Source organism: Neocloeon triangulifer, unplaced genomic scaffold (genome assembly GCF_031216515.1).
Source record: "Neocloeon triangulifer isolate White Clay Creek 2 clone unplaced genomic scaffold, ASM3121651v1 ptg000020l, whole genome shotgun sequence".
Classification (NCBI taxonomy): Eukaryota; Metazoa; Arthropoda; class Insecta; order Ephemeroptera; family Baetidae; genus Neocloeon; species Neocloeon triangulifer.
Window position 1 is genome coordinate 2,379,641 of NW_026775561.1, and position 6,995 is coordinate 2,386,635.

Genomic DNA, 6,995 nt, shown 5'->3' on the forward strand with positions numbered 1-6,995 from the left:
TACTGCTTCAAAATCTTGAAAAAAAGCTTTAAAATAGTGTGAAAGAGCAGCCATAACTCTTAATTTTACGGCACAATTGCTGAGTTTTTGCTCCGCTCGTATATAGCACCAAACATGGTATTATTGGAATGTTGAGATCTCAGTCCAAGTATAGCTCGTACTGCTTCAAAATCTTGAAAAAAAGCTTTAAAATAGTGTGAAAGAGCAGCCTTAACTCTTAATTTTACGGCACAATAGCTGAGTTTTTGCTCCGCTTGTATATAGCACCAAACATGGTATTATTGGAATGTTGAGATCTCAGTCAAAGTATAGCTCGTACTGCTTCAAAATCTTGAAAAAAAGCTTTAAAATAGTGTGAAAGAGCAGCCTTAACTCTTAATTTTACGGCACAATTGCTGAGTTTTTTGCATCGCTCGTATTTAGCACCAAACATGGTATTATTGGAATGTTGAGATCTCAGTCAAAGTATAGCTCGTACTGCTTCAAAATCTTGAAAAAAAGCTTTAAAATAGTGTGAAAGAGCAGCCTTAACACTTAATTTTACGGCACAATAGCTGAGTTTTTGCTCCGCCCGTATATAGCAACAAACATGGTATTATTGGAATGTTGATATCTCAGTCCAAGTATAGCTCGTACTGCTTCAAAATCTTGAAAAAAAGGTTTAAAATAGTGTGAAAGAGCAGCCTTAACTCTTGATTTTACAGCACAATTGCTGAGTTTTTTGCTCCGCTCGTATTTAGCACCAAACATGGTATTATTGGAATGTTGAGATCTCAGTCAAAGTATAGCTCGTACTGCTTCAAAATCTTGAAAAAAAGCTTTAAAATAGTGTGATATAGCTGCCTTTACTCTTAATTTTACGGCACAATAGCTGAGTTTTTGCTCCGCTCGTATTTAGCACCAAACATGGTATTATTGGAATGTTGAGATCTCAGTCAAAGTATAGCTCGTACTGCTTCAAAATCTTGAAAAAAGCTTTAAATAAGTGTGAAAGAGCAGCCTTAACTCTTAATTTTACGGCACAATAGCTGAGTTTTTGCTCCGCCCGTATATAGCAACAAACATGGTATTATTGGAATGTTGATATCTCAGTCCAAGTATAGCTCGTACTGCTTCAAAATCTTGAAAAAAAGGTTTAAAATAGTGTGAAAGAGCAGCCTTAACTCTTGATTTTACAGCACAATTGCTGAGTTTTTTGCTCCGCTCGTATTTAGCACCAAACATGGTATTATTGGAATGTTGAGATCTCAGTCAAAGTATAGCTCGTACTGCTTCAAAATCTTGAAAAAAAGCTTTAAAATAGTGTGAAAGAGCAGCCTTAACTCTTAATTTTACGGCACAATTGCTGAGTTTTTTGCATCGCTCGTATTTAGCACCAAACATGGTATTATTGGAATGTTGAGATCTCAGTCAAAGTATAGCTCGTACTGCTTCAAAATCTAGAAAAAAAGCTTTAAAATAGTGTGAAAGAGCAGCCTTAACTCTTAATTCTACGGCACAATAGCTGAGTTTGTGCTCCGCTCGTATATAGCACCAAACATGGTATTATTGGAATGTTGATATCTCAGTCAAAGTATAGCTCGTCCTGCTTCAAAATCTAGAAAAAAAGCTTTAAAATAGTGTGAAAGAGCAGCCTTAACTCTTAATTTTACGGCACAATAGCTGATCTCAGTCAAAGTATAGCTCGTACTGCTTCAAAATCTTGATAAAAAGCTTTAAAATAGTGTGAAAGAGCAGCCTTAACTCTTAATTTTACGGCACAATAGCTGAGTTTTTGCTCCGCTTGTATATAGCACCAAACATGGTATTATTGGAATGTTGAGATCTCAGTCAAAGTATAGCTCGTACTGCTTCAAAATCTTGAAAAAAAGCTTTAAAATAGTGTGAAAGAGCAGCCTTAACTCTTAATTTTACGGCACAATTGCTGAGTTTTTTGCATCGCTCGTATTTAGCACCAAACATGGTATTATTGGAATGTTGAGATCTCAGTCAAAGTATAGCTCGTACTGCTTCAAAATCTTGAAAAAAAGCTTTAAAATAGTGTGAAAGAGCAGCCATACCTCTTAATTTTACGGCACAATTGCTGAGTTTTTATCTCCGCTCGTATTTAGCACCAAACATGGTATTATTGGAATGTTGAGATCTCAGTCAAAGTATAGCTCGTACTGCTTCAAAATCTTGAAAAAAAGCTTTAAAATAGTGTGAAAGAGCAGCCTTAACTCTTAATTTTACGGCACAATTGCTGAGTTTTTTGCATCGCTCGTATTTAGCACCAAACATGGTATTATTGGAATGTTGAGATCTCAGTCAAAGTATAGCTCGTACTGCTTCAAAATCTAGAAAAAAAGCTTTAAAATAGTGTGAAAGAGCAGCCTTAACTCTTAATTCTACGGCACAATAGCTGAGTTTGTGCTCCGCTCGTATATAGCACCAAACATGGTATTATTGGAATGTTGATATCTCAGTCAAAGTATAGCTCGTCCTGCTTCAAAATCTAGAAAAAAAGCTTTAAAATAGTGTGAAAGAGCAGCCTTAACTCTTAATTTTACGGCACAATAGCTGATCTCAGTCAAAGTATAGCTCGTACTGCTTCAAAATCTTGATAAAAAGCTTTAAAATAGTGTGAAAGAGCAGCCTTAACTCTTAATTTTACGGCACAATAGCTGAGTTTTTGCTCCGCTTGTATATAGCACCAAACATGGTATTATTGGAATGTTGAGATCTCAGTCAAAGTATAGCTCGTACTGCTTCAAAATCTTGAAAAAAAGCTTTAAAATAGTGTGAAAGAGCAGCCTTAACTCTTAATTTTACGGCACAATTGCTGAGTTTTTTGCATCGCTCGTATTTAGCACCAAACATGGTATTATTGGAATGTTGAGATCTCAGTCAAAGTATAGCTCGTACTGCTTCAAAATCTTGAAAAAAAGCTTTAAAATAGTGTGAAAGAGCAGCCTTAACACTTAATTTTACGGCACAATAGCTGAGTTTTTGCTCCGCCCGTATATAGCAACAAACATGGTATTATTGGAATGTTGATATCTCAGTCCAAGTATAGCTCGTACTGCTTCAAAATCTTGAAAAAAAGGTTTAAAATAGTGTGAAAGAGCAGCCTTAACTCTTGATTTTACAGCACAATTGCTGAGTTTTTTGCTCCGCTCGTATTTAGCACCAAACATGGTATTATTGGAATGTTGAGATCTCAGTCAAAGTATAGCTCGTACTGCTTCAAAATCTTGAAAAAAAGCTTTAAAATAGTGTGATATAGCTGCCTTTACTCTTAATTTTACGGCACAATAGCTGAGTTTTTGCTCCGCTCGTATTTAGCACCAAACATGGTATTATTGGAATGTTGAGATCTCAGTCAAAGTATAGCTCGTACTGCTTCAAAATCTTGAAAAAAAGCTTTAAAATAGTGTGATATAGCTGCCTTTACTCTTAATTTTACGGCACAATAGCTGAGTTTTTGCTCCGCTCGTATTTAGCACCAAACATGGTATTATTGGAATGTTGAGATCTCAGTCAAAGTATAGCTCGTACTGCTTCAAAATCTTGAAAAAAGCTTTAAATAAGTGTGAAAGAGCAGCCTTAACTCTTAATTTTACGGCACAATAGCTGAGTTTTTGCTCCGCCCGTATATAGCAACAAACATGGTATTATTGGAATGTTGATATCTCAGTCCAAGTATAGCTCGTACTGCTTCAAAATCTTGAAAAAAAGGTTTAAAATAGTGTGAAAGAGCAGCCTTAACTCTTGATTTTACAGCACAATTGCTGAGTTTTTTGCTCCGCTCGTATTTAGCACCAAACATGGTATTATTGGAATGTTGAGATCTCAGTCAAAGTATAGCTCGTACTGCTTCAAAATCTTGAAAAAAAGCTTTAAAATAGTGTGAAAGAGCAGCCTTAACTCTTAATTTTACGGCACAATTGCTGAGTTTTTTGCATCGCTCGTATTTAGCACCAAACATGGTATTATTGGAATGTTGAGATCTCAGTCAAAGTATAGCTCGTACTGCTTCAAAATCTAGAAAAAAAGCTTTAAAATAGTGTGAAAGAGCAGCCTTAACTCTTAATTTTACGGCACAATTGCTGAGTTTTTTGCATCGCTCGTATTTAGCACCAAACATGGTATTATTGGAATGTTGAGATCTCAGTCAAAGTATAGCTCGTACTGCTTCAAAATCTTGAAAAAAAGCTTTAAAATAGTGTGAAACCCAGGCAAAAGTTTTGAGCAAGATTATTCAATTTGAGCAAGAAATGAGCAGAGCAGGCCTTGCTCAGCCTGCTCGAAAGGGATTTGGAGATATTCTTGCTCAGCTTTTTCTTGCTCATCCTGCTCGGGGAGCTTGAGCAAGCTCTGCTCACTCAGCTCAAGGAAGCTGAACTTGCTCATTCCCGCTTTCCTTGCTCACCGATAATTTTGGCATCGAGCAAGACCTGCTCACGTTTGCTTTTTCTGCTCTGACAAATTCCGAGGCACAAAGCAAGCTTTGCTCAATCCTGCTCCAATGAGCAAGCCTTGCTATTCTTGCTCTCGGTCTTTTATCATCAAGCAAGGTCTGCTCAATCTTGCCAATCCTGCTCATGGCGCCACTTTTTGAACGGTTAAAACAAATGAGCGTCACTGTGCGTGTTGTTACTGCACAGAGCGTCGGCAAGCAAAACAAAGCGGTTGTTTCTGAAGGGAACTGCGAGTTTACGCGAGTTTAGGTGGGAAATTCAAGTGAAAATCAAGCAAAGTGTCTGCAGAGATGTTATCTCAACGTAAGTAATCATAAACCCGCTCGTAATTTTAAGTTAAATCATGGATTTTTGGCAGAAATCAAATTGGAAAGGAGCTGCAGCGTGTGATTGAAGTAATTGAAAAGAGAAAATGAGGGAGCCTTTAGCGTGTGTTTAATACCAAACAGGTATGAAAAATTAAGAATATATTTATATCTTGTTCATCTAAATATGTATATCCAATTTTAAGACGCATTTCTGGCTGGATCTGAGTGAATCTAATTGTAAGGTAGCCATTGGCTTTAGGAAATTTCCGGGGAACATAATAATGTGGCAGCCTTTCCACTTTCACACAGATAAGTAAAAATCTCACGTTTTTTTCTGCAGGAATGATATTTTAAATTGGATTTCAATAAAATTATTCTTCAACATCCAAACTTGTTTAAGTTATATATGTATTATCATTAGACCTGAACCTGTTTCCCGTTTTTCCAGTTAATAAACTTAAAAAAATATATATTAAATATAAATATTTTTGTCACCGCCAAAATTGAAATCATTTTAAAAATGTTTTGTCCCTATTATTCTTTATTTTAATCGTTGAAATAAAACTTGCGGATTCACCTATAGAAAAGTAAAAGCATGTTTGCCAATACTTAAGAATATTGCTTTTTACAATAAATAAATATGTTTCCCCCTTAAATATATTTGCATTTAAATCGTAATTGCTTTGAAATAATTTAAATGTAATAAGTTGTTCATAGTTTATGTAACCCAGCATAAGATATAAATTGTTATGTTGGTTAAAATAATTTTAATTCATTCTTTGAAATCTTTGAATGCATTTATTAATTACGTTTTGGATTTTAGTAGTGTTTAAAAATATTTTTTTGCACCAATGTGTGCGCAGATGTTAAAAAGATAAATAAGAGCAACGATCAACAATATTTTTTTTGTCTTTAAAGTTGAATAAAAAAATAATAAAATTTAATACAGTCTAACCTAAAGACGTGAATCAAGTTAAAAGTTATGCATATTGATAGAGAAATGTGTATGAAAAAATATTCTTATCAAAAGTTTATAACTCTTAGATAGAATAAATAATTTAAGTTAGAAAAAAAAGAGAAGCATCGTTTTTTAATGTCATGTGAGCAAAGAAAGCAAGAACGAGCAGACTTCAAGCTAAGGATTTCATTTGCGAGCTGAAAAAGCAAGATTGAGCAAAGTTTTGAGCAGGAAGAGCAAGAATGAGCAGCCCTACGAGCAATGGCATGGGGTTTGAAAGTCACGAGCAGAAAAAGCAGGATCGAGCAGAGCACGAGCAACGTGGTTTTAAAGTCGCGAGCAGAGAAAGCAAAAACGAGCAGAGGTTTGGGCAGGGAGAGCAAGAATGAGCAGGGGTAGCTTCACTTGTTTTGCGAGCAGAGCTTGCTGCATTTGTTTGAAATATAGGCAGGAATGGAGCAGGACAAGAATGAGCAAGGCCTGCTCACACTTTCCAGCTTGCTCAAAACTTTTGCCTGGGAAAGAGCAGCCTTAACTCTTAATTTTACGGCACAATTGCTGAGTTTTTTGCTCCGCTCGTATTTAGCACCAAACATGGTATTATTGGAATGTTGAGATCTCAGTCAAAGTATAGCTCGTACTGCTTCAAAATCTTGAAAAAAAGCTTTAAAATAGTGTGAAAGAGCAGCCTTAACACTTAATTTTACGGCATAATAGCTGAGTTTTTGCTCCGCCCGTATATAGCAACAAACATGGTATTATTGGAATGTTGATATCTCAGTCAAAGTATAGCTCGTACTGCTTCAAAATCATGAAAAAAAGCTTTAAAATAGTGTGAAAGAGCAGCCTTAACTCTTAATTTAACGGCACAATAGCTGAGTTTTTGCTCCGCTCGTATATAGCACCAAACATGATATTATTGGAATGTTGAGATCTTAGTCAAAGAATAGCTCGTACTGCTTCAAAATCTTGAAAAAAAGCTTTAAAATAGTGTGAAAGAGCAGCCTTAACTCTTAATTTTACGGCACAATTGCTGAGTTTTTTGCATCGCTCGTATTTAGCACCGAACATGGTATTATTGGAATGTTGAGATCTCAGTCCAAGTATAGCTCGTACTGCTTCAAAATCTTGAAAAAAAGCTTTAAAATAGTGTGAAAGAGCAACCATAACTCTTAATTTTAAGGCACAATTGCTGAGTTTTTATCTCCGCTCGTATTTAGCACCAAACATGTTATTATTGGAATGTTGAGATCTCAGTCAAAGTATAGC

At 35.7% G+C, this 6,995-nt stretch overlaps 1 long non-coding RNA gene across 1 annotated transcript; it reads left to right on the forward strand.

The window, feature by feature from the left end:
* Positions 1-4,293: 4,293 nt before the first annotated feature.
* LOC132203964 (uncharacterized) lies at positions 4,294-5,425 on the forward strand. Its single transcript, XR_009442487.1, has 3 exons — positions 4,294-4,763; positions 4,819-4,909; positions 4,972-5,425. It is a non-coding gene; the product is annotated as an uncharacterized LOC132203964 (long non-coding RNA).
* The last annotated feature ends 1,570 nt before the right edge of the window (positions 5,426-6,995 follow it).